Source organism: Podarcis pityusensis, assembly GCF_964106645.2.
Source record: "Podarcis pityusensis genome assembly, chromosome: 2".
NCBI classification, from domain to species: Eukaryota; Metazoa; Chordata; class Lepidosauria; order Squamata; family Lacertidae; genus Podarcis; species Podarcis pityusensis.
This window is the reverse complement of record NC_138029.1, coordinates 6,461,606-6,489,595: the sequence shown is the minus strand read 5'-3', so window position 1 is coordinate 6,489,595 and position 27,990 is coordinate 6,461,606. Positions and strand designations below refer to the sequence as shown.

General features: G+C 45.1%; 4 long non-coding RNA genes across 5 annotated transcripts; 3 read left to right on the top strand and 1 right to left on the bottom strand.

Annotated features, from left to right (window-relative positions):
• The first annotated feature begins 253 nt into the window (after positions 1–253).
• LOC308471212 lies at positions 254–8,155 on the top strand. Of its 2 annotated transcripts, none has more exons than XR_013982796.1 (4): positions 254–325; positions 4,952–5,254; positions 5,735–5,897; positions 8,006–8,155. It is a non-coding gene; the product is annotated as an uncharacterized lncRNA (long non-coding RNA). The 2 variants fall into 2 exon arrangements; XR_013982797.1 differs by lacking the exon at positions 254–325 and adding an exon at positions 3,578–3,656.
• Positions 4,903–8,274, bottom strand: LOC308471191. The gene is made up of 2 exons (XR_013982772.1): positions 8,154–8,274; positions 4,903–5,223 (listed from the first exon to the last, which is right to left on the bottom strand). It is a non-coding gene; the product is annotated as an uncharacterized lncRNA (long non-coding RNA).
• A 4,226-nt stretch (positions 8,275–12,500) lies between these two features.
• On the top strand, positions 12,501–13,764 carry LOC308471150. The gene is made up of 3 exons (XR_013982712.1): positions 12,501–12,659; positions 12,855–12,881; positions 13,598–13,764. It is a non-coding gene; the product is annotated as an uncharacterized lncRNA (long non-coding RNA).
• A 4,079-nt stretch (positions 13,765–17,843) lies between these two features.
• LOC308471177 lies at positions 17,844–19,162 on the top strand. The gene is made up of 3 exons (XR_013982753.1): positions 17,844–18,050; positions 18,246–18,272; positions 18,989–19,162. It is a non-coding gene; the product is annotated as an uncharacterized lncRNA (long non-coding RNA).
• The last annotated feature ends 8,828 nt before the right edge of the window (positions 19,163–27,990 follow it).

The following is a 27,990-nucleotide window of genomic DNA, read 5'->3' as shown; positions in this document are numbered from 1 at the left end:
GACCTGGCCTCTCCTGAGAGGTGATGCTCCTCTGTCAGAACTTGGAGGCACCTGCTGTTCCGCCTGCTGCATCTTCTCTCGGCAGATTCACCTCAACATTTCACACCCTTCTTCCTGCTGCCCCATTTCCAAAGGGAGACCATCCCCACGTCCTTTAAGGCAGGCTTGGGGTCTCCATTCGACCGTCTGCTTTGCATACAGGTCTTCTGTCCTGGGCAGTATCTCCGGGGGGGGGGCTGGGAATGTGTGTCCCCCAAATGAAACCCTGGAGAACTGCTGCTGGTCAGTGCAGGCTAGTTGAAGAAGGATATTGAGCAGCTGGAAGGTGAGCAGAGGAAGGCAACCAGGATGATGAAGGGTCTGGAAACCAAGCCTGATGAGGAATGGTTGAGGCAGTTGGAAACCAAGCCTCATGAAGAACGGTTGAGGCAGCTGGGTATGTTTAGCCTGGAGAAAAGGAGACTGAGAGGAGAGAGGAGAGCCAATATCTGAGGGCTGCAAGAGGGAGCAAGCTTGTTTTCTGCTGCTCCACAGGGGAGGACAGGAGAGGAGATTCGGACTAAACATTAGGAAGAACTTTCTGATGGTAATACTCTCTGTGATGGTGGTGGACTCTCTCTTTCCTTGGAGGCTTTTAAGCAGAGGTTGGATGCCAATCTGCAAGGGATTCAGCTGCAATTTGGGAAGCGCATAGCACTGGCCTACTTTACAGGGTTGTTGTAACCACACAGGGCTGCTGAGCATCCGAAAGTGCCTGACAAATGTTGAGCCTTCCATTTCATTGTGGGGAACAGCTGCAGCGCATCAGGAGGCGTCCCTCAACTTCTGTTTCTTCTCTCTCCTCCAGCCAAAGGGGCTGGGCTGGATTAACAAATAGGCAGAGTAGGCACTGGCCTATGCGCCCCATACTTTTTAGGGGTCCGGTGACAATGGATCAAAATAATATTGATTTGATCTTGAAAGAAAACGACAATCAAGCTTTCTTAGTTCAATGTTATTCCAGCGTGCGCACGAGGCCTGCCCCCCGCCCAGATTTTGACTGCCAAGGGGCCTCCACTGGGTTTAATCCAGCACTGCCCCGTAAACAGCCCAGTATATGCAATAATATTGAGCATTTCAAATGTTTGTACAGAGCACTAGCAAAGGTGCAAGCTCCTTCTGGTAGGTACATATGTATTGGAAGGTATATGCTTGAGGGTTTCCTATAGACATCTAGCTGGCCACTGTGAGAACAGGATTCTGTTCTAGATGGGATTCATCAGGGCTCTTCTCAGTGGCGTAGCTAGCCACTCGGGTGTCGGGTGTGGCTCGTGCGTCCTGCAGCCGAGGGTGGGGCAAGCCGCCCATGGGGGTGGGGGGCGCTGCGTGGAGCCTCTCTGCCGCCTCCACCTCAGCTGTAGGGCAGCTGAGGGAAGGGTGATGGGCAGACTAGGGTTACCAGACGTCCCCGTTTCCTGGGGACAGTCCCCGGATTTGCGAATAAGTCCCTGGACAAATTCTATCCCCAGAATGTCCCCGGATTTCATCTAATGTCCCCGGGAAATGCAGCAGTGGCAGTCTCAGCAGCCCAGAGCAGTTGGCTCTGGCTGGCTTCAGGGGCTGCTTGGAAGTTCCCATGTGATGGTGGTGCAGGGGCTCTAAGATTCAGCTTCCGGGCTGCCTCCACCTTCCCTGACCCCAGCAACTAAGCTGTGAAAGGAGGCTTCATGCTGCCTATGGGAGCAGCCTCCCAACTCCTACTTGCGTGCACAAGGCTTCTGTGTTTATCCAAAAAGCATAAATCTAGAGGGTGGTAGAGACAGATGAGCAGGCGCTGCTTGAAACTGATGGTCGGAGGCCCTCTCTCAACAACAAAGTTTGAATGGCCCTTCCAGTGGCAGTGAAGCAGCCCAGCAATGTTCCTTCTTCATTTTGATAAGAATGCCTCAATGGGAAACATGTCAGGAGGATGCATTGGTGATAATCTCTGCTAGCTGCCCCACTTTGTGTCATTACATTGTCCATGAACTTCCTACCTGTGCTGTGGCAGCCCACAGCTATTCATCCCAAATCAAAATGTGCTGTGGCAGCTTCGCCACCACTGGATGACAAGGCTACACTTCCCTTGGATTTAAGGATGGACAGGTCAGTTTATTTCTGTTTTGGACCATCACACAAGGGCCAGGGCAGGTCAAAAGGCCCTCTCTGCTTGCACACATATAACAATGAATACTGAACTGAATAACTGGATTGACGATGGTGATGGGTATTTGTATACTGCCCTTCATCTGAAGATCACAGGCAGTTCACAACAAAAGAATACAAAATGAGAACACAAAATACATAATGAAACAAAAACAAAGCAATGACGCCCTCCCACAAACACACACTATCAAATAAGGAAAGGGGAGAAATAGCGCCTTTTTTAAACTGTTTCTATTAGTCAGTGCCAACCATTAAAAAACTTACTGCCAACTCCCACTTCTGGCATTGGCAGCTTCTAGCATCATAGATTAGTGTGGGCGGTTGAGAACGAGACAGGCCCAGAATGTTGGCACCAGTTCTGGTGCAACAGTCATTGAGGTAGGTGACACGTCGCTCAGTCCAGCCAATAGAAGAAGCGCCACGCAGCTCAGGAAATGCCCAGGGGCCAGGCGATGCAGCAAGCCACGTAGCAATGGCGGTGTCAGGGAGCGGGAAAGAGTATTGGAGAGGTTGTCAAGATTACAAACAATCCCCACACTATGGGAGGCAGAATTAGAGAGTAGCAAAAGAAGAGAGGACCTGTTCTACACACTGTAGTTCTATAATAAGCAATTTCTTGTTTAAGTCCTCTGACCTGCTCATCATTTAAGCAGAGAATATTATATTCTCCACTAGCAAGCCCTGCTGATTGAGGCCCTGATCCTGCATCCACACTGGAGGAAACCACAGGGGCAGTCCGTCCCCCCACTTTGATGCAGTCATACCTCGTGTTGCGAACGTGATCCGTGTGGGAGGCATGTTCGCAACCCGCAGCGCCGTGTCTATGCACATGCGTGATGCAATTTGGTGCTTCTGCGCATGCGCGTGATGTCATTTTTGTGTTTCTACACATGCACGAGCGCCGAAACCCGGAAGTAACCGGTACTTCTGGGTACGGTGCAGTTCGCAACCCAAAAACACGCAACTCGCAGCATTCGCAACCCGAGGTATGACTGTACAGTACTGGAAACATACTACAAATGCTCAAAACAATAATAATTATTCAAGTACAGTAAATGTAAGCATTGTGAATTTGGGTAATGTTGGCATTTTGGGGAAAAACAACTTTTCTTTGTGGACCTCATATTTTAATGTGGCTCATTATTATTATGATTTAGGGATGATTTTAATGTTTGTTGTCTTACTTTGTTTTAATTTGCTGGAAGCTGTCCAGAGTGGCTGGGGAGACCAGATGGGTGGCAGATAAATAAATGAGGATGAGGATGATGATGATGATGATGCAATTGATCATACTCATCAGGAAATGTTTTCCATAACTCCATACAACAAACATACAAAATATAATAGGAAATGAACCCTCTTCATATAGCGGATGCTCTGGTTCTCTTTAAGTCTGTTGGGCTCACTGCTGTGGTGTTGCCTGGATGTCCGAATGATGTGATGCTCCCAAAATAATGCCCAGCACTGCAACTGTGAGTTCCCCTGTTCTTATTTATCACAAGGCTAATGATTATTAGTTACTTATTTCATTTATGAATTTCTTCCCATCAAACACCCTTTTGGTGTAACATAATCGTTTTTATTCTTATTGTAATCGAGGAGCAACCAGGCTTAAGAGACGAGCAAGAAAGAATAGAGAAGTGTGTAATGGAAAGTGACAGAAGCATGCAAGGTTTAGACATATGAGCAGGAAAAACGCCTAGCAATCTTGTGTGTGGAAACACTTGTCTTTGTGGCTAGGGTGACTGTTAGACCATACCACTGAATGCCTTGCACTCATATGACTATAAAAACTGTGTGTAAACAAAGATCTGGGTTCCAGCCTCTGATGGCTTTTCTGATCACTCGCTGTAGCCTTTTCTGCTCAGGCAGGAAACAAATCTTTGCTTTTAGAGTATTTTCAGGGGTGACTTGTTGTTGCTAGTGAGTAAGGGACTCGGTTGTGCGAATGGACTTTAAGTGGTTCCCCCCCACATAGTAGCACATAGGTAAAGGTAAAGGGACCCCGGACCATTAGGTCCAGTCATGACTGACTCTGGGGTTGCAGCACTCATCTCGCTTTATTGGCCGAGGGAGCTTCCGGGTCATGTGGCCAGCATGACTAAGCCGCTTCTGGCGAACCAGAGCAGAGCACGGAAACGCCATTTACCTTCCCACCGGAGTGGTACCTATTTATCTACTTGCACTTTGATGTGCTTTCGAACTGCTAGGTTGGCAGGAGCTGGGACCCAGCAACGGGAGCTCACCCCATCGCAGGGATTCAAACCGCCAACCTTCTGATCAGCAAGTCCTAAGCTCTGTGGTTTAACCCACAGCGCCACCCGCATCCCACATAGTAGCACATAGCAATGTCCATTCCACTGACCAGTCCTTCCTCTCCTGCCACCCCCAAACCAGGTGAATCCTCTTAAATCTGCTATGCATCCTATTCCACCTTTGGCTGATGTGCCTCACTTGCTTCAATTCCTGCAGGATGGGATAGACAACAAGGGAATGAAATAAACTCTGATTCACAGGAATATCATGTGGGGGTGGAATTGCATGTTAAACTAAAGCTTTGTGGACTACTTTTAATCATTTCAACTGCCTTTGATCTTTGTTGTCTTTTTTCCTGTGGAGGAGGAGGAGGAGGGGAAATCCTAATTTTCACAAGCAAGATTCATTTTAGTTGCACTATATCCATACACTTCAGGAAGAACAAACAAAACAAAACCCAGGTTTATTTTGCTTCCTTACCAGGAATCAACCTCTGCTTTTATTATTACAGAGGGGTATGTGTATATTTTCAAACAGCAAATCTTCTGGGACGCCTTGTCAGTCTTGTCATTAAGAGACATTCTTCTCCAGTAACCGCGTTGCCCACTGTCATATTCAACTGGAGCAGGCTGCTGGCCTCTCTAGCGGCTTCCAAAGATACTAGGAACCAGGGGCGCTCAATCCGGCGGTGCTCATAGACCTTTGAAGCAAGGATACCACACAGATGCGATGTAGGCATGTACTGGAAGTAACCAAAAGCTCTTCGCTTCTGTTTCTCAGAACCTAAAAAGAATACACAAAACCTGACAACTCTGTATTCTTCTGAATTATTATTACTATTACTATTATTTAAATTTCTATACCTCCTTTCCTCCAAGGATCACACAGAAATATATAACACAGTAACAAGCAAAACCAACAAATCCTCCCCCTACACAAACTTGGCCATTGACACCTCTAGCAGGTCAAAAAAAATTCACAGTCCAGGGGTACAGAGCCATGAGGCACAACTTATACGAATAAACAAGACCACAGGATAGCACCATAGGCATGATTTGGTGGAAATTGGGAGCTTCCCCTCTCTGTTTCACAGAACCTAAAAAGAATATACAAAACCCGACAACTCTGTCTTGTTCCGAATGTTCATACACTGCCCTTCTTCTGGTTGTCCTCTTGGGAGCAGCTGCATTCTCCTCCTCCTCCTGGCCGAAGCTTGTCCACTATAATAATGGACTTAGTTACATCCAGTTCATTGTTCAGCTTTGCTATGAACCTTAAGTCCGTATTTTCAAAGTTGCTATTTGGCAAAATTACCAGAGAAGCCCACCAGCAGACTCTGAACCTACCTTGCTTTTATAGTTCATTCTTCTGAAATATTATGTAGAAATCCTTAATCTGATTTGGGGAAATCCTATTTGGAAGTAAACCCCATTGAGTTAATTGGATGTGTCCTCCAGGTAAGTGTATAAAGTATTGTAGCCTGTTACCTTTTGTATTATTATTATTATTATTCACTAAATTTCTATACTGCCCTTCATCCAAGGATCACAGGGCAGTTTGCAATACAACAAACAAAAACAATACTGCCCCCGCCCCAACGTACAGCTTCAAAGGCAAAAGATAGTTTAATTAGCCAAAGGTGTGGGAGAAGAGGAATGTTTTTGCCTGGCGCCTAAAGATATGTAATGAAGGCACCAGGCGAGCCTCCCTGGGGAGAGCAGTCTACAAACAGGGAACCACAGAAAAGGCCCATTATTGTGTTGCCACCCTCTGGACCTCTTGCAGAGGAGGCACATGAAAAAGTCCACAGATGCTGATCTCAGCGTCCGAATTGGTTCACATGGGGAGAGACAGTCCTTGAGGTATTGTGGTACCAAGCTGTTTAAGACTTTATAGGGCAAAACCAGCACTTTGAATTGGGCTCAGAAACTAATTGGCAGCCAGTGCAGTTTGGCCAGGATCAGTAATACGTTCAAACCGTCTTGCCCTGGTAAGCAACATAACCCCATCAAGAGCAGGCCACTTCCCATCCATCCGGTCTAGGAAACTGCCCACTAACAGTGCCTCAGTCTCATCTGGATTGAGCTTCAGTGTGTTGGCTCTCATCCAGTCCAATACCAAGTGAAGACAATGGTCCAGCACATCCACTGCCCCACTGTAAGGGAGAAGTGGAGCTGAGTGTCACCAGCATATTGCTGACAATGTACTCCAAATCTGCAGATGACCCCACTCAGTGGTTTCATGTAGAAACCAGCCTGGGGGATAAAATCGGACCCTGAGGAACCCCACATTGAAGGCTGTATGGGGCCAAAGAGCACTTCCTAAACATCACCCTCTTGAAATATCATCCATGTAGGACCAGAACCATCCCAAAGCACCCTAACGTGCACAGCCTCTCCAGCAGTGGCGTGCAGTCCATGAACTAGTGGGACTAGCCTAGTCCCCTTAAAGGTTCCCGGCAGGACCTTTCAGTGTACCTGCTTAGCCAGTTTCTCCAGGCTCCGTGTATGTGTGTGCCTGTGCCTGTGCCTGTGCCTCTCTCTCTCTCTCCCTCCCTCCCCCCCCCCATTCATTACCTCTGCAAAGGCTGCAAAACAGCAGGATCCTGCAGAGCAATACACACAATGAGCAGGAAGTGGCTGCTTGAAGCAGAACTGCAGCCCCTTCTCCTTCAATTTTTAAGGAAGAGCAGTTGGAAAGCCTGAAGTACCTATGGCGTGGGGGGTGGAAGACAAGATCCATGCAACCTTAATATCTCACTTCCTCCCTCCTCTCCTTCTGCCACTGTGTGTGTGTGTGTGTGTGTGTGTGTGTGTGTGTTTTGAAAGCATGGGATTTTAATACAGTGGTACCTCAGGATGCGACTCCCGTTCTAATAGAACGCAAGACGTAACTGCGCGTCTGTGCGTGTGTGGGTCGCGTTTCACCGCTTCCACGCATGCGCGTGACGTCATTTTGACAGAGGTCATCATACAGTTTCTGTGCCAAAACCAAACCTAAACCCTGATAGAAATGGATCTAGAAAATCAGTTTCCTCCAAGAGCACCTTTGTAGTAATTCACTGAAGTTTCAGAAGGAATCCCTTGATTTTCCTACCTGCTAAGAGTTAATGGGTTGCTTTGTCTTTGGCCCTCAGGCTGTATTATTATTATTAATATTATTATTTATTGAGTTTATATAGTGCCCTATACCTGGAAGTCTGTAGCATGGGGTTGGTGAAAGACATAGACTGGTTTCTTGGTTATTCACTCAAGATTCTCCCTTGGCTTCCTCCAAAAAACTGATCTCAAGTAGGGATGAGGGGTGGGAAGGAATTTGATGCAGTTCATCTTTGAAAATAAAGGTTTGAAGAAACTCTCCAACTACACATTTATTTTGCAAGGTATTGCCTTTTTACAGTTTTTAAAACAAAAGCCACTAAGCTTTTCAGATTTCTGAGTCTGCAACCTCTTGTTTGCCAAAAGCCTTCTGGTTCAATCGCTCTCTTTTCTCTTCATCTTTCTTCTTCTTCTTCTTCTTCTTCTTCTTCTTCTTCTTCTTCTTCTTCTTCTTCTTTTTCCTCAAGAGCTCCCAAAAGGTAAGCAAATGACTATAAATTGTTGAACTGAAGCCCCATCTAAAGCACAAGATTGAAAATGGCTATTGTCGTAAAGCCAGGAGACGTTACTCTTGGCTGAGGAGCCAAAGAGAAGGTGCTCACAAACAGAACTTACCTGCACCCACCAAAACAAAGGCGGAGCCTGCAAGCAGGAGAGGGAGCCACAAATTCATCTTCAGAGAGCTAGAAACAGGGATCAGGCAGAGGCTTCCAGGTGGACAGAGAGGCTCAAGGACTGCTGGGAAGAACTGGTGAGTCGAGTGCTTCTGTTGGCCTATAAAGACACTGAGGACCAATCAGAACCAGTTCATTAATCAGAAATAATCCTGCTCACAAAAAAAGCAAAAAGCAAACAGAAGCTTTCAAATGACGCTTTCATTGGCGAAGGGCCAAAGTATACTTTTTGCCAAAAATGTGCTTCTTTCCATTGAGGGCTCGGTCAAAGTTTCTTTTTCTTCAATACCACAACTGAAGATTAGAGAATATATTGTAAAATATGCTCAGAGGGGAATATTTTCATTTCAAATTACCATTTCCTTTAAAAAAATAATTGTTTCACTCACATTGCTTTCTGTTCTTTGAATAGCCGTCAATCCATTTTCATTCATTGTTAAGAGAATCATAGGGTTGATATCAGAATAAGCAACAGCCTTTAATAAAGACCCACTGCACTGAGAGAAAATCCGGCAACAAATAGGCCTTGTACCTAGGAACAGAAAGAGAAGTGGCCTTCCTGAATTGTCTGTTCTAGTTTCTCTTTTGCATTATTCCCATACTGCTGTCAAATACAGAAATGCTTGTTGATACTAAGTAAAAATACCATTTAAAATTTACAACTGTGTTTGTCTTCAGTGTAGTCAGACAAAACCTACTCTGCCACCCAGGGCTGTCTTTAGCAGATGTGGCACCGGGGTGCAAATATCCGCCCAGCACCTCCAAATTACCACGGATAGTGTTGAGGTGACCATAGCTGCGCACTGCCAGTCATGCAGGGAGGGCGCAACTCTTCCCCATACCGCTGCAGGACAGCGATCCCTGCAGAGGCTTGGGAGTGAAGTTGCACCCCTCCCAAGCCTCCTTGGGAGGAGAGCAATCCCTGCAGAGGCTTAGGATGGAAGCTGCACACCCGCTAGCCTTATGGTTGTAAATGTAAATGAGACCCTATCTGCCTGCGGACTGTCTCGCCAGAGTGGTGCATGCTCTGGTTATCTCCCGCTTGGACTACTGCAATGTGCTCTACGTGGGGCCACCTTTGAAGGTGACTCGGAAACTACAACTAATCCAGAATGCGGCAGCTAGACTGGTGACTGGGGGCGGCTGCCGAGACCATATAACACCGGTCTTGAAAGACCTACATTGGCTCCCAGTACGTTTCCGAGCACAATTCAAAGTGTTGGTGCTGACCTTTAAAGCCCTAAACGGCCTCGGCCCAGTATACCTGAAGGAGCGTCTCCACCCCCATCGTTCTGCCCGGACGCTGAGGTCCAGCGCCGAGGGCCTTCTGGCGGTTCCCTCATTGCGAGAAGCAAAGCTACAGGGAACCAGGCAGAGGGCCTTCTCGGTAGTGGCGCCCGCCCTGTGGAACGCCCTCCCACGAGATGTCAAAGTGATAAACAACTACCTGACATTCAGAAGACATCTTAAGGCAGCCCTGTTCAGGGAAGTTTTTAACGTGTGATATTTTAGTGTATTTTTGGTTTCTATGGAAGCCGCCCAGCCAGATGGGCGGGGTATAAATAAATTATTATTATTATTATAAAACATACTTATGGGGTCAGGGGTGTCCCAGCCCATTTTGCCGCCTGAGGCAAAATGGAAAGGTGCCACCTCCGCCCCTGCTTCTGTCGAAGCCTTGTTTACTGGGGTCCCGCCACAGCAAGATTTGCAAGAGTTCTGTGAGATCTCACCAGAGGCTGCCATGTGACCCTGGCGGTGGTGGCAGGAGTGGCAACTGCAGGCAACTGCTCAGCCCCATGGAATTCAACAGCCTAAGGCGACTGCTTCACTCTACCCTATGGTTGGGCCGGCCCTGTGTGGTGTTTGTCATTGAAACTAACTTGCACAGGTTTGCATATTAAGAGATATAGGCTTAAACATTATGCAGGTTATTTGTATAATTTGTAAGATACCAGGTAAGGTGCAAGGGGGGGGATGAGGAAGGGGTGGAATGTTGGGGTGTGCCGTGTGCTGATTGGCTGAAGGTGTGGAAGGTGTTTAGAACAGGTGTGTGAGGGAAAGAGCAGGGTGGAAGGTGAAGGAGTAAGGGATAACACATGGTAAGATTAAGATGTGCATTAGGAATAGAGTTATCAGCAATGCTATGAAATCCAAAGTATGCAAACACTGCTACTGAAAACAAACTATTTGTTATATGTTACTAAAATAATAAAGATTTGATCATTCAGCCTATGCCGTGTATTTGACCAAGCTATCAAGCGTGTGGCAAAGTCAGAGACTTTAGTACTGAAGGGTGGCCGTGGAATGCCAGTACTTAGAAGATTGGTTAGAAACCCAAAAGGGACTGGTGACCTGAAATATAGTACTCTCTTGCTCTTAAGTGGTGGTCTTGGGCAGGGGAGGGTCTGGCACTACTCACAGTGTGACATCATATTTAGTTTAGATCACCCCTGCTGGCTTCAGAAAAAGGAAAGCAGAAAGAGATTACTTCCCAGAGAAGCTGGATCTTATAGCTTCGGATATAGGTAGACAATACTCATTTCATACTGGTCGGGCTGCAGAAGGCAGGGAACCTGGCAAAGCCGCTAACTGCCTCCTTATCTCCCTCACAACCATTAGCCACATTCAAGGCTCAAACCTTGGATTCACCCATGATGTGGAGCTGGGAGTGAAAGGGAGCAGAACAGCCACTTCACATTACCAATCAGATGTGGTCACATGTGGATTGCTTGAGTTTGGAGGCTCAACAAGGCACAGATTTGACCTTGCTGTAGTCTTGGTGATATCCTGTTGTGATCCTGAGGTGCAATTGGGATCTCTGTTGGGCTCAGAATGATCCCATCTGCTGGGGGGAGGGCTGCCTTCTCAGCTGTGAAGAAATAGTTCAGTTTTCTAAGCCAAAATGCTTGCCTGTCTGCGTAGTGCATGTGTTGCACTCAATCACTGCTCTAGGTGTTTTCAAATGTTGCTTGCTATGGCATGCTGGCTCTCAAATACTGCAAAATTTTGGATTCCACTGCATAATCTCTGGAAACACTGGTACTGAGCCAAAAGTTCTCTGCAAATATTGAAGGTAAATTTCCTCTGGATGGGCAAACATTTGGATGGGGATTATGTGGCAAATGTTCTGCCCATCCAGAGAAAATTTACCTTCAACATTTGCAGATAATATAATGTGTTCCAGCTCCTGTTCACATTGTCATCATCTGCTATCCTTTGCCAAGCTTTTCCTTTTTGATCACATATTCTATACACTATAATCTGCGCACTGTGCTTCACTGAATCAGTCGTAAATTAAGGTATTGTGTTGACATAGGTATCATTTCTAATGGTATTTTTCTGCTAAAAATATCTGAAGGGCACTAGCTCAAGGAAAGTTGCTTGCAGATAATTGGAAGTCACAAACAATCTGCAGTTGAGTCTGGATCCAGCTCTTCATCCTCCTTCCCCCTCCTTGTTGTTTTCATTTTTGATGGACCTTCATCCTGTAGTCATGAACGTATGAAGCACCATTCCAGCATGCTGGAAGAGTTGATGAAACTACCGTTTCATCCTGAATAGATTAGCAAACAGAAGACACCTCACTGGCAGAAATAAACTAGAAAGCAGGTGATGATGGTTGCCATGTGCCACAGACTATGTGCTAGGGATTCAATTATGTATGCTTAATTGTTGGTTTAAAACTGCTATTGTCTTTTAGTCTCCTCCTCATCAAGTCCAACAGTATTGGTGCAAAGGAACATGATACATACAGTCCAACAATACAGGAGGGTAGAAGAACCATAAATGAGATGAAAGTGACAGATTTTGAGGAAGGGAATAAGGCACAAGTTGACTGTGGAAAGAAGAATGGGAGAAGAAATTACAGAACATGCGTAAAAACAACTTTGAAAAGCATGTGGTGGTAGGAACGGAAAAAGGAAAGGCCTTCTCCACTTCGATCCTCAAATTCTGCTATGTCAGGTGGAAGGCCACATTCCCAGCTGGCAGTCTGTGAAGGAGTTTGAGCGCTTTCACAAACACTTGGGTTGCTGTTGGCCCTAGTTTATCTAAGGGTCCCTCCTTGGAAGCGAGGCAGAGATTGAATTCAGTGGCAGTTAAAAACCAAGACTTAATCCTAAGAAAGGGCACATAGCCCATGGCACATTGCACACATCATCACATGCTTTCTTGTTTATTTGCACCGGGGGGGGGGGTGTTTTCACAGAAAAAAGGTAACTTACTAGCTAATCCGTTCAAGGCTCCAAAACTGCATCAGCTCAGCCAACGCATTTGATTGGAAGGTTGTGCCTTTATAAGAAAGAGAAGTTGGATCCAGGTGAACCGTCAGTTTGTGACGTCCCTCCAAGAATCTTGAGAATCTTCCTCTCCTCTTCAGTGATCGTCATGAAATTCTGGGTCCTCCTTTTGGTTGTTTGGGTTGCTTTTGCCATGGTGTCCGCAGGTAAGTAGTTGACACTCATTGAACCTTTTTACTGATGGGAGGATTAGGAAAATGTGTTTATTAGGGGAAATAGGCCCCCTAATGCCGATGAATTTTCATGCGGTTTAGGTAAATAGGGCAGTAGAATAACTTCAGCCAACCTAGGCTGCCAATGACTGGAAGGAGGTCTCACGCTTTCCTAATTTCTCCCTCTAGGACCATATGAAGGTGAACAAGGGACGGGTGAGTATCTTGGCATTCAAAATGTGAACCACTATTTCTCAGCAAAACTGTTTGCCTCTGTTTGCTACCCTTCCCTACGAACATAAGATGAATGGGCTGGATCAGGCCAATGTCTCATCCAGTCTAGCATCCTGTTCCCACAGTTGCCACAGGATGCCCCTGGGAAGCCTGCAATATCCTATGAGCGCAGCAGTACTCTGCCCACCTGCAGTTGCATTCAACTCGTAGCAGATGATAGATTTGTCCTCCATGAATTTATCTAATCCTCTATTAGAACCACCCAAGTAGGTGACCATCACTGATTTGACCCTCTTCACTTTGCTTTTCAACTTTTGCCCGTCCCATGATTTTGGGTTGTTTCATCTTTTGAAATCAAATTTGACTGTGTTGGGTTTTTTTGTCAATTGGCCATTCACATGTATGTTTGGTTTAATAGCACTGTGGGCACGGCTCCCTTTTGGCTTGACAACACATCTTCCACCAGGTCCTGAATGCCCAGAATTGCCACCCTTCTGGTCACATCCATGACCAACTGTTCTAGGGTACAAACATTTAGACTTTCTAGGAATGCCCTCTTTGATGTGCAAGACTTTCCTGTAAATAAACTAAGTAGGCAGGCTTGCTGTGACAGCGCAGAGCTGCTAAGGGCTCAGGACATCTATGGAGTCTGTGTCCCTGAAAGGAACTAACAATCCTGTCTTCAACTCTCATTCCAGATCCTATACCTGCAGAGCTTGATGCTCTCAAAGACTCTGTGGATCAAGACCGTCTTCTAGGCGGTCTCTTAGGACTTTGGAGACGCTAGTAGGATCTGGATGTCAAGAATAACACATTTGTATGCTGAATGATGATACCAATAAAGTAGACATTTTAGTTGCAACAACTTTGTGTGGGAAATGCGTGCCTTTATTCTTTCATCCTTCATGTACCATATGCAAAATATGAATGTGGCTCCATGTCAGAACACTCCAACCAACACAAGTGTCAGGAATCATCATGCTATTAGATCTTGAAGGATCAGCTCCAGTCAGTAAGGAACACATTTTGAACTACATTTCCACGTTAAATTATTTAATAACGCATTTCTAATCCCCACCTTCACAGATGTACATCAAAGCAGTAGTAGCACCTGATCTCTTTTTCTGACTGGGCCCGTGCCATTCAGCATATTTCCCTAGTTGCACACAAGCCTCTCTAGAGTCATACGAATACGATTGCTCAGCCAAACGGGTGCTGCCTTTTCACATTTTGATTGTGTGTGCAAACCTCGTCCACTAAAAACATGGGACTCATTTCACCATATTTTTCCAGGTGTGGCACAGTGGTGAAAAATAATGTGTCTCTTCTTTACATGCATAACCACACTCAACTCTTCTGAGGTACCATTTCTGGAATATTCTCTAAAGCCTCACCATATGCTGTTTATGGTCCTGTTTATTATTAAAACCAAGCACTGAGATTGACTAGATGACAATCAGATTTGGTTAGGTCAGGGGTCTGCAACCCGCGGCTCCGGAGCCGCATGTGGCTCTTTTACACCTTTGCCGCGGCTCCGGGGCGGATACTAGCAAGGGGAGGAGGCACATTGTGCGCCCCGACACTCTCCACTGTGGCGGGCGCTGTACTGGCTGTGACGTCGCATGGGGGCGGTGCGTGCATTAGTCACGCACCGTCCCGACGTCACCTTCCCGCCCACTGTCAGATCGGACATTAAGGTAAGAAACAATATATGCAGTGTTATATTTGTTCTAAATGTCGCAATGGTTTTGCGGCTCCCACGTTTTTTTTCTTCGGAAATGGGTCCAAGTGGCTCTTTTTGTCTTGAAGGTTGCAGAGCCCTGGGTTAGATGATACAGCAACTGAAGGCTAATGGAGTAAATGGGTCTCAAACTCAGTGTCTTTATCCTCAATGCAGCCCAACCTAAATACATGGTGACTTGTTGAAGGCATTAAAAAGAAATAGATTTAGCCAGGGGAAAACTGAAGGGTGGAGTGTGTCTAGCGGGAGAGCTAAATGGCGCCATTGTCTTTCAGTCTCCTCCTTGTTGTCCAGTGGTAGTGGTGCAGAGGCATATGATAGAACCCAGTGCCCAAGTGCTGTGGGGAGGCTGACTAAGTGAGGCCACAAAAAAACTTCCTCCCTGACATCAGGTGCCAGCAGGGAAGGAGGGAGCTGTCTGGCCTTAGAGACACCTGCAGGGGTAGGGGGTGTCATTCTCTGCCTGGGTACCACAGCCAGCTCAGGGAGGGAAGGGTGAGGGAGCGAATCACTCCATGGGCTCACAATGCCTTGCCTGCTGACATCATGGGACATTAAGGGAGAAGGCCAGAGACTATGAAATGGATGAAACTTAAGTTTCAGGGCCCCTGTAGTAATGCTCCGGCCACTCGCCCCTCCCTCACCTGTCCTACCATCCAGCTGGATCAGGTTTAGAGGAATGGCGGCCGGAGGCATATACCTTTTTACGGGACAAAATGCACCAAAAAAGGATAGTTGCTGCCACCACTCCCTTGTATCAGGGCACCAGAAGGTCTAACCCAAGGGAGAAGGTTATCCTTCCTAGTTACCGGCTGCCCCACCCTGCAAGTTGTTTCCGCAAACTGCAGGCAGAAATTCAACAGATACAGTAGCGGCTGATTGGTCAGGCCCTGGACTCAGGCTTTCCCTCAGAATGGCATACAAGACAAAAGAAAGTTCCCTTTTAAAAATTTATTTAAAAACAAGATTAAACATACTTAAAAAGTAGGGACATCTCTTATACGTTTCAAAGAGGAAAACAATAACATGGTAGAGTATAGCTAGCTAACATACTTACAAATGAGAACAAAGGCAAAGTTAGAATGATTTCAAAGTCCTCAGTGGAATCCGCATCTCAAAGACAGAAGAGATCTTCATTACAAAGACACACATGTCAATGCAGGAGGAGGACTGTCAGGCTGGCAATTGACAGATGGGCGGATTGCAGAGCACGCCCACGGCTTCTTTCTTAGGGTCTTTATTTCTAAAACTCACATGGAAACGGAACTCAGATCCAATCATAATTCTTGATTATGTTTAAATTCACCAATGGTCAGCTAGTTGACTAATAACTTGTGACAGCTGAGCTTGTTAATTCTCAGGACCTTGGATCAAAGAGTTCCTCCTTATTTTTCAGAGACTCACCAGATACACATTCCCAGAGTGATTAGGGTTGATAACTCATTCACACCCAGACAGCCTTGTTAAGTACCAGGTGCTAGAATACCACTAATCAACTTGGAGAAGTTTCTTCCTGCAGATGCCTACCATAAGGATTCTCACTCCCATAGACAGCAAGTCTCCACTTAAAGCAACAAAAACGCATTCCCCATAAATCCTTTGGCCTTCTGGTCTTCCCACAATGCTTTGCTTCTGACTTGACCAAAGTTTGGTCTATTGAAATTTCCTAACTTCACTACAGCCCCTAATCACAGAAGCACCTTTGGTCCACATTGCTTAATTTTTTGGGTCTACTAGACTCAATCTGAGTCACACAACTCAAAAAACTAAAAGACATACATTTTTCGGCTCCCGGTTCCGGTCTGCCTTAGTAGAGGCAACTCCCACAATAGCTAAGTAGAGCTTAATTCGGACTAAAGTACTGGCGCATGCTAGAAGAGATGAGATAATAAACTGTGGAACAGAACCACAGTTCTGAATAACGCTAAAAGGACTTGGAATCTAATTTAATTGGAAGTATTATTTATCTTCCAAAAGGATAAAATAAGTCTGCGAACTTGCCAAGGAACTGATAAGGTTCATTGCTGAGCCATCTGCAGTTCAGCAGACCACACTTTTTCCCAGGCTGAGGGGTGAAAACAGGTTATTTATTGGGACAGGGTGATTTTTGCAGCTGTTCTTAAAGTTGTAAAACAAGGAAGCAATGGATAGATTTCTGAAACTACAATGAGATATCATTTTTTTTCCGGGGGGGGGGGGATATATCCATAGTCTGTAAATACATATATTAAAAATTATCCATACTATACTGCTCTGAAATGTTTCTTTGATTGTCGTCCTTGACTCCTCTCACCACACTTGCCCTCCTCTCCTGCCACACCAGTGTGATGTGCTACACCCTTTGAGAACCAGTGACCTGGAGTCTAGACCAGTGGTCCTCAAAGTGTTAGCTGGGCCAGGACCAAGCTGTTGGCTTTGGGTCACTTTCAGGTGGGTCACAATGTCACAGCCTGCCCAGGGCTTCCTCACTTGCGTGCCCCAGCCCCCACACATGCCATAGCCTTTGGACAGGGCCAATGCCACCACCAGCAACTCCTTTCATGTCGAGGTTCAGAAGAAGACAGAGGGTCAGAGGAAGAAGGAAAAAGAAGGTCTGAGAGCTAAAGGCCAGAAGGGAATCTGAAAGCAAGATACTATTTATTAACCTTTGATATTAGTGATAAATAAACAGGGAATAGAAAGGAAGGGGATAAAAGAGGACAGCTGATCCAGGAGAAGAAAGGGACTATAAAAGAACCAGAAATGAGATGAAAGAAAGTGGCAGGTTTTGAAGAAGGCAATAAGGCAAAAGTTTACTGTGGAAAGAAGAATGGGAGAAGAAATTACAGAACATGGGTAAAACAACTATGAAAAGCATGTGGTGGTAGGAACGGAAAAAGGAAAAGGCCTTCTTCACTTCGATCCTCAAATTCTGCTATGTCAGGTGGAAGGCCACATTCCCAGCTGGCAGTCTGTGAAGGACTTTAAATGCTTTCACAAACACTTGGGTTGCTGTTGGCCCTAGTTTATCTAAGGGTCCCTCCTTGGAAGCGAGGCAGAGATTGAATTCAGTGGCAGTTAAGAACCAAGACTTAATCCGAAGAAAGGGCACATAGCCCATGGCACACTGCACACATCATCACATGCTGTCTTGTTTATTTTTACCGGGGGTGGGTGTGGGTGCTGTTTTCACAGACAAAGGTTGCTTACTAGCTAATCCGTTCAAGGCTCCAAAACTGCATCAGCTCAGCCAACGCATTTGATTGGAAGGTTGTGCCTTTATAAGAAAGAGAAGTTGGATCCAGGTGAACCGTCAGTTTGTGACGTCCCTCCAAGAATCTTGAGAATCTTCCTCTCCTCTTCAGTGATCGTCATGAAATTCTGGGTCCTCCTTTTGGTTGTTTGGGTTGCTTTTGCCATGGTGTCCGCAGGTAAGTAGTTGACACTCATTGAACCTTTTTACTGATAGAAGGATTAGGAAAATGTGTTTATTAGGGGAAATTGGCCCCCTAATGCTGATGAATTTTCATGCGGTTTAAGTAAACACGGCAGTAGAATAACTTCAGCCAACCTTGGCTGCCAATGACTGGAAGGAGGTCTCACGCTTTCCTACTTTCTCCCTCTAGGACCACATGAAGGTGAACAAGGGACGGGTGAGTATCTTGGCATTCAAAATGTGAACCACTATTTCTCAGCAAAACTGTTTGCCTCCGTTTGCTACCCTTCCCTAAGAACATAAGATGAACGGGCTGGATCAGGCCAATGTCTCATCCAGTCTAGCATCCTGTTCCCACAGTTGCCACAGGATGCCCCTGGGAAGCCTGCAATATCCTATGAGCGCAGCAGTACTCTGCCCACCTGCAGTTGCATTCAACTCGTAGCAGATGATAGATTTGTCCTCCATGAATTTATCTAATCCTCTGTTAGAACCACCCAAGTAGGTGACCATCACTGATTTGACCCTCTTGACTTTGCTTTTCAACTTTTGCCCGTCCCGTGATTTTTGGTTGTTTCATCTTTTGAAATCAAATTTGACTGTGTTGGATTTTTTTGGCAATTGGCCATTCACATGTATGTTTAGTTTAATAGCACTGTGGGCACGGCTCCCTCCTGGCTTGACAACACATCTTCCACCAGGTCCTGAATGCCCAGAATTGCCACCCTTCTGGTCACATCCATGACCAACTGTTCTAGGGTACAATCATTTAGACTTTCTAGAAATCCCCTCTTTGATGTACAAGACTTTCCTGTAAATAAACTAAGTAGGCAGGCTTGCTGTGACAGTGCAGAGCTGCCAAGGGCACAGGACATCCATGGAGTCTGTGTCTCTGAAAGGAACTAACAATCCTGTCTTCAACTTTCATTCCAGATCCTATACCTGCAGAGCTTGATGCTCTCCAAGGCTCTGTGCCTCAAGACCGTCTTCTGTGCAATGTCTTAGGACTTTGTGGTATTGGACGCTAGTAGGATTTGGTTGTCAACAATAACACATTTGGATGCTAAATGATGTTACCAATAAAGTAGCAATTTTAGTCGCAACAACTTTGTGTGGTAAATGCTTGTCTTTATTCTTTCATCCTTCATGTACCATATGCAAAATATGAATGTGGCTCCATGTCAGAACACTCCAATCAACAGTGTCAGGAATCATCATGCTATTAGATCTTGAAGGATCAGCTCCAGTCAGTAAGGAACACATTTTGCACTACATTTCCACGTTAAATTATTTAATAACGCATTTCTAAACCACACCTTCACAGATGTACATCAAAGCAATAGTAGCACCTGATCTCTTTTTCTGACTGGGCCCGTGCCATTCAGCATATTTCCCTAGTTGCACACAAGCTTCTCTAGAGTCGTACGAATTCGATTGCTCAGCCAAAGTGGTTGAGAATCACTCCATGGTCTCACAATGCCTTGCCTGCTGACATCATGGGACATTAAGGGAGAAGACCAGAGACTATGAAATGAATGAAACTTAAGTTTCAGGGCCCCTAATCACAGAAGCACCTTTGGTCCACATTGCTTAATTTTTTGGGTCTACTAGACCCAATCTGAGTCACACAACTCAAAAACTAAAAGACATACATTTTTCAGCTCCCAGTTCCGGTCTGCCTTAGCGGAGGCAGCTCCCACGACAGCGGGAGATCGTTGGCGAAGGAAAAACAAGAATGATTGAGGGTAATTATCCTTGCAAGTTCCCCCCCAGGGACAGAGGGGAATGGGCTTCACTCCCAGTTCATATCAGTACCTGGCTCTCGCTCCAGAATGGAAAGCGGGAGGCAGGGAGGTGCTGAGTGCAAAAGTACTTACCCTGCTGAAAACCCTCCTACGCCGCCATTAAGAAGCAGAGGTTCTTCTGCTAATTAGAGCTTAATTCGGACTAAAGTACAGGCACATGCTAGAAGAGATGAGATAATAAACTGCGGAACAGAACCAGCTGCAAGGTTGTTAATGTTTGAACCTGAGAGAAAACTTCAGTCAGTGCGAAATACAGTGTGGGGGAGGGGAGCCTGCAGCTTCTTTATATGAAGTTTCTTCCCCTATATTTATGATTTGGCAAACCTCCCTTGAACGTTAATTCAAATTATATATGTACAAGTAAGGAGGGATGAAACTGGATTATAGATCTGGAATACAATGTTAAATGGAACTGTGTTTGTAAAAAAAAGGGGAGAGGGAGCAAAGCTCTATTTTGTGAAAGGTTTACAATGGAAACTTAGAGCTGACCGTTTCCCATCCTTTATTATTTACGAAGTGAACTGAATAACACTAAAAGGACTTGGAATCTAATTTAATTGGAACTATAATTACTCATTTCTCTTCAGTCGGACGAAAGGATAAAATAAGTCTGCGATCTTGCCAAGGAACTGATAAGGTTCATTACTAAGCCATCTGCAGTTCAAGAGACCACGCTTCTTCCCAGGCTGAGAGGGAAAATGGTGAAAACAGGTTATTTATTGGAACAGGGTGATTTTTGCAGCTGTTCTTAAAGTTGTAAAACAATGAAGCACGGGGCGGAGCAATGGATAAATTTCTGAAACTACAATGAGATATCAGCTCCGCCCAAGGCATGATGGAGAACAGCAGCAACAGGGAAAAGATAGACATAACACACGTAGTTCTACAAATCATTTAATGTGTCAGCATGAATGGAAGTTATTAATATTGCAGTTGTTGTATAAGGGATTATTATTTTGACCGGAATGTAATTGAAATTAATAAGATTTTGGAACACAGAAATAAAGAAAACCATCAAACCATCAAATCTAGCACGCAGGGGCCACCTAAATTATATATTTCGGAATTAGAATGATTGTATTATAAATTGGTATTTTTTATAATGAGGCTATTATTGGATTGTAATAGAAAATTAATAAAAATTATTATAAAAAATACATACATTTTTGTCGTTTTTTTATATTCTTTTTATTAATTTTCATCATACAACACCAAACATTAAAATAACAAAAAGACAAACAGAAAAGACGAAAAGTAAAAGAAAAACATTACATAACATAAAACACCAGCAAATTAAGTTTATAATAACTAAATAACTAAATAACACAACAATAATTGACTTCCCTTCAACTCGGTTTCGGAATATGTTACAAAAGGTTTTCTATCTGCAGTTTCATTTTCTTAAATCTCTTTACATCGCAGGCGTTATATCGCGCCTACTGTGATTTTTAAATTTTTTACATCTGTTTCAATATATGTGATAAATTTATTCCATTCATTATTAAACTTTGTACCTTTTTGGTTTCTTATTTTCTGTGTCATTTTTGCCAATTCTAGAATCATAGAATCATAGAGTTGGAAGAGACCACAAGGGCCATCGAGTCCAACCCCCTGCCAAGCAGGAAACACCATCAGAGCACTCCTGACATATGGTTGTCAAGCCTCTGCTTAAAGACCTCCAAAGAAGGAGACTCCACCACACTCCTTGGCAGCAAATTCCTTTTTTTTTATTTATGATATTTATTAAGGTTCCCAAAAAAAGGTTACATATATAAGAAAAAGAAAAATAGGGAAAAGAAAAAATACAAAATACAGAAAAAATAAAAGAGACTTAAAAACAAATCAATCTTTTCATACCTTACATTTCATTTACTTGTTTCCCTGACCTCCTCACGCCTCCCTTTTTTGTATTCCAGTTCAGTTAATTAATTCAGCAATTCCTTTCCCTCTTTGTTTTTATCTTAATCCTTTAACTTAATATATTATAACTTTAGATTCTCACCTGTTAACAATCCATTTTTACATACACCTTTATAACATTGCTGCTAAAACCACTTAACTTCATTCTGACATCATTCTAACATTCATTAATTTTGCAGTATTTCTGTAAATAGTCTTTAAATTTCTTCCAATCTTCTTCCACCGACTCTTCTCCCTGGTCTCGGTTTCTGCCAGTCATTTCCGCCAATTCCATGTAGTCCATCACCTTCATCTGCCATTCTTCCAAAGTGGGTAGGTATTGTGTCTTCCAATACTTTGCAATAAGTATTCTTGCTGCTGTTGTGGCATACATAAAGAAAGTTCTGTCCTTCTTTGGCACCATTTGGCCGACCATGCCCAGAAGAAAGGCCTCTGGTTTCTTCAGAAAGGTATATTTAAATACCCTTTTCATTTCATTATAAATCATCTCCCAGAAAGCCTTAATCCTTGGGCATGTCCACCAAAGGTGAAAGAATGTACCTTCAGTTTCTTTACATTTCCAACATTTATTATCGGGTAAATGATAGATTTTTGCAAGCTTGACTGGTGTCATGTACCACCTGTAAATCATTTTCATAATATTCTCTCTTAAGGCATTACATGCCGTAAACTTCATACCAGTGGTCCATAACTGTACCCAGTCAGCCATCATTATATTATGTCCAACATCTTGTGCCCATTTAATCATAGCAGATTTCACCATTTCATCCTGAGTATTCCATTTCAACAGCAAGTTATACATCTTTGACAAAATCTTGGTTTTGGGTTCTAACAGTTCTGTTTCCAATTTTGATTTTTCCACCTGGAAGCCAATTTTCTTGTCCAAATTATATGCCTCCATTATCTGATAATAATGAAGCCAATCTCGCACTTTATTTTTTAGTTTTTCAAAGCTCTGCAGTTTCAATCTGTCTCCCTCTTGTTCCAAAATTTCCCAATATTTCGGCCATTTGGCCTCCATATTGAGCTTTTTCTGAGCCTTCGCTTCCATCGGTGACAACCACCTTGGGGTTTTATTTTCAAGTAGGTCCTTATATCTTATCCAGACATTAAACAATGCTTTCCTGACAATATGATTTTTAAATGCTTTATGTGCTTTGACCTTATCATACCACAAATATGCATGCCATCCAAATACATTATTAAAGCCTTCTAAATCCAAAATGTCTGTGTTTTCAAGAAGCAGCCATTCTTTCAGCCAGCAAAAGGCTGCTGATTCATAATAAAGTTTAAGGTCTGGCAGGGTAAATCCACCTCTTTCCTTTGCATCCGTTAGTATTTTAAATTTTATTCTAGGCTTCTTGACCTGCCAGACAAATCTAGAAATATCTCTCTGCCACTTCTTGAAGCAATCCATTTTATCCAAAATTTGCAATGTTTGAAACAGAAACAACATTCTAGGCAGTACATTCATTTTTATCGCAGCAATACGGCCTAGCAGTGAAAGCTTCAAATTTGACCAGATTTCTAAATCTTTTTTCACTTCAGTCCAGCATTTTTCATAATTGTCTTTAAATAGATTCCCATTTTTAGCTGTCATGTTAATCCCCAGGTATTTCACTTTCTTAACCACTGTTAAACCTGTCTCATTCTGAAACCTCTCTCTCTCAATCACTGTTAAATTTTTCTCTAAGACCTTTGTTTTTGACTTATTCAGTTTAAATCCTGCAACCTGACCAAATTCTTGAATCAGTTCCAAAACTCTTTTGGTACTAGATTCTGGCTCCTGTAATGTCAGTACTAAGTCATCTGCAAATGCTCTCAATTTGTACAGTTTACCTCCGACTTGTATACCTTTAACCAATTGGTCCCTTCTAATCATGTTCAGCAGGACCTCCAGGACTGATATAAAAAGCAATGGGGATATTGGGCAACCTTGTCGTGTCCCTTTTTCTATCTTAAATTCCTCCATCACCACGTTATTAACAATTAATTTAGCCTTTTGTTCTGAATAAATTGCACTTATACCGTAAACCAATACATGTGATATAAAATGTGTCTTGCAATGCGCTGAAGACCTTTCTTCAGTTTGTTTTTGCAAACCTTCAGTGAGGGTGCCTTACTGAGGATCTTGATGGCAAAGGGGCCGTGTCTCATTAAGCAAATAAATCTAAGGCTGGATTTAGGAACAGGTACCTGACCCAAGCAATGGTCTGCGCTGGGCACACATCTGCCCCAGCTAAGCTTGGAACAAAGTAATAAAAATAAACCAAAAGCCAACAATATTCCAAAATGACAAAATCTTACAAAGAAGTGGGCCTGATAACCAGCAAATTAGTAAAGAAGCAAAACCACGATGACTGAAATTTCAAATTTAGCCACATACCTAGGTATGGCATTTAAACAAATTAAATCATCTTTGGTTTTAGCAACAGTTTCCACTCCCATTTTTATTGTGTTGGTTGTAAGTTGTTTCTAAATGGTTTGTAATACTGTTTTTAACACTGTTACCTGCCCTGAAATCTTAGGGTGAAGGGTGGGTTATTAATTAGATTGATTAATTAGATTGCCCTCCCGTCTCTCACACAAAAAAGCTCAGTTCTGTGTCAACAAACTCGAGGTTTTCAAGCAGCTTATACATTCATTCATTCATTCACAACATAACAATACAAAATGAGAACACATAATACATTTTTTAAAACCACAAAACAAACTAATAACACCCCCTACCACAAGCACATTTTAAAGGCCATCAAATGTTTAATCAGCCAAAGGCTGTAGAGAAATGTATTTGCCCGTGTCTCTTAATCCACCCATCAGAAGCACAGGTGTCAGGGAACTGACATCGGAGCTAGAGGCGGAGGGAAGGCTCTCAAATGATGCTGGAGAAGGGCCCAGCAGGGAGAGAGGCAGCTCCGCAGATGGGGAAGCTAATCAGCGCAACACCAGGGAAAAAGAGGGGCTGATGGGGGAATCGGCAAGAGGGCTCCAAGACTCTTCACCGGACACCAGCGGGGAGAGCACGGGTCCTCCGCTACCCACGCCCACCCTGCGCAGAAGACTTCCGCGCAGAGAGAGTAGGAGGAGACTGGGTGTCAAACAACTTTTATGTTGGAAAAGATTTAAGAAACGCCCACTGCTAGCGACTGAGGCAGCCACGAAGTAAAGGGCTGCCCAGACTGAAAGGTTTAGCAAGGCAACAAAGCCTGGAGAGGTGGCAACTTACGTACGAGCAACCCATACACATTATAGCAATCCGTCAGTCCCTGACGTTGCTCGTGCACAGCGACAGGCAGGCAGCATCATGAGCAAAACCGGAGAAGCTGGCGCCACGGAAGGAGCAGCTGGGGGGCAAAATCTGGTGGAGAGGAACCGAGATTTGGAACAGCATGTGGCTCTGCTGACGGCGCGGCTGGACGAAAGGCGGTCTCAGGATGCTCAGGTCAGACCCACCCCCGTAGCAAGGAAGGTACCGGGACTGGTACACAAGTTTGGGGGGAAACCCCAGGACTACAGTGCGTTCCGAACGGAAATAGAGTATGCTTTGGAACTGCAGCAGAATGATTTTGCAGACGATGGGGAGAGGGTTGCCTATATTGTTGGACATCTGCAGGATGGGGCCAGAGATTGGATCAGGCCCCTAATGGCAACGCAGAATGCCGCCTTGAAAGACCTGAGGAAATTCTTCCAGGCGATGGATGCGATGTATTCCAGTGATGTACAGCAAAGTGTGACTCGGCGGGAACTGATGGGTTGCAAACAGGGGAACCAGTCAGTTAGAGACTACTGGTCACGCTTTGCCATGTTAGTCCACCGGCTCGGGTGGGATTTGGACTCTGAACCTATTCAAATGCTGTTCGAGGAGGGGTTGTCCCCAACGGTGAAGGATGAGCTTTCCCGCGCACCCCGCCCGCAGTCGATGGATCAGCTGACCAAGGCTGTGCTGGCGATTGGTGTAAGGCAGGAAGCGCAGGCCCAGGAGAAGCGGGAAGGGAGAGAGCAACGTTACCATGACTACCGCATTCCTGAAATACCAAGGCAGCCTTCCCCGCCGGCGGAGCCCATGGAAATAGATGGGGCGCGCGCGCGGGAGATTTCAAACTCCAGTGAAGCTCGCAAGAGAGAGGGAAAGGATGGGAAAACCACCAAGAAGTGTTTTCTCTGCCAGCGGCCAGGACATTTTGCCAGAGTCTGCCTGCAAAGAAAGGCCTGGCAAGGGATGGTGGGAGCTGCAGGGGGTGAGGAGAAGATGGCAAAGGAGCAGGGAAACGCCAAAGCTTGGCTGCCACTCAGCGGGCACAGCAGCCAGGCCAGCAACCAATAGAAGTGCCCAAACCAGACCCCCCCAGGGCGGCTATAGCCATAGAAGTGGTGCTAGAACTCCCAAATGGGCACCCAGTCAAGGTGAAAGGGCTGTTGGATTCAGGCAGTTCCTGCAATTTCTTCAGCAAGGACTTTGCACTAGAGCACCAGCTCCACCTGCTGCCCCTGGATTTCCCCTTGCAAGTTACCACCATTGATGGCAGGGAGCTTCTGGGAGGGGAAGTGACGCACCAGACCCCACCAATGAGAATGAGGGTTTCCAGGCACACGGAGACTATCACCTTTCACGTAGCCTCACTGGCAGGGCCCCCAATAATATTAGGGATGAGCTGGCTAGCACAACATGATCCAGTGGTGGCATGGCATCAGAGAATGGTCACCTTTGGGTCCGCTTACTGCTTGGAACACTGTCTAGGGGGAGAAACCCCAAGGATGACCGTGGCCAGGGTGGCTGGGATAGCTGTGGAGCCGAAAGGGGAGGTGCCACCACAATATGCTGACCTGCAGGAGGTCTTCAGCGAGAAGGAGGCAGATAGACTACCCCCACATAGGCCCTTTGACTGCCAAATCAACTTGCTCCCTGGGGCGCAGCTACCGGTGGGTAAACTGTATGCCATGTCGGACAGGGAGATGAAGGAGTTGCGGGAGTTTATTGACAAGAACCTGAAGAGGGGGTTCATAAGGGAATCAAAGGCGGTGGGGGCCAGTCCGGTGTTCTTTGTGGACAAGAAAGGGACCAACCAGCCCAGATTGGTCGTAGATTTTAGGGCGTTAAATTTGGTATCAGAACCCGTGACCTTCCCAATGCCCAGGATTGACGACATTTTAACACGGGTGAGGCAGGGAAAGATTTTTACCAAGCTGGACCTCAGAGGAGCCTACAATTTGATTAGGATGAGGGAGGGGGACGAATGGAAGACCACAATGTTCACCCCCCTGGGGGCCTTTGAGTACCGTATTTTTCGCTCTATAAGACGCACCAGACCACAAGACGTACCTAGTTTTTGGAGGAGGAAAACGGAAAAAAAATATTCTGAATCTCAGAAGCCAGAACAGCAAGAGGGATTGCTGTGCAGCGAAAGCAGCAATCCCTCTTGCTGTTCTGGCTTCTGGGATAGCTGTGCAGCCTGCATTCACTCCATAAGACGCACACACATTTCCCCTTACTTTTTAGGAGGGAAAAAGTGAGTCTTATAGAGCAAAAAATACGGTACTTAGTTATGCCATTTGGATTACAGTCAGGCTCCGCCTGTTTTCAAGCTTTCATGCATCACGTGTTGGGGTCCCTGCTGTACAAGAACTGCGTAGCCTTCTTGGACGACGTCTTAATCTATTCGGACAATGAGAAGCAACATGTCAGAGACGTCAGGGAAGTGCTGAAGAGACTGCAGAAGCACCAGTTGTGGGTCAAGCTGGAGAAATGTCAGTTTCACGCCAGAGAAGTCGAGTTTTTGGGGTACAAGTTGTCAGACAAAGGCTTAGCGATGGACCCAAGCAAGGTGCAGGCAGTGCTGGAGTGGAAGGCTCCCAAAACCCGGAAGGACGTGCAGAGGTTCCTAGGGTTCAGCAACTTCTACAGGAAGTTCATCAAGAACTTTGCCCACTTGACAGCACCCATCACAGACTGTATCAGTAGCAAAAGGAAGTTCGCCTGGACAGAGGAGGCCCAACAATCCTTTGAAAAACTGAAGAAGGGGTTCGCATCGGAAGAGCAGCTCCTGCACGTGGATCTGGAGAAACCCATGAGGCTAGAGACCGACGCGTCTGACAGAGCCACTGGGGCGGTTCTTTTGCAGCCAGGGAGGAGCAAGCAGGAATGGAGACCGTGTGCCTTCTTCTCAAGAAAGCTGAACAAGTCGGAGCAAAACTATACAGTGTATGACCGCG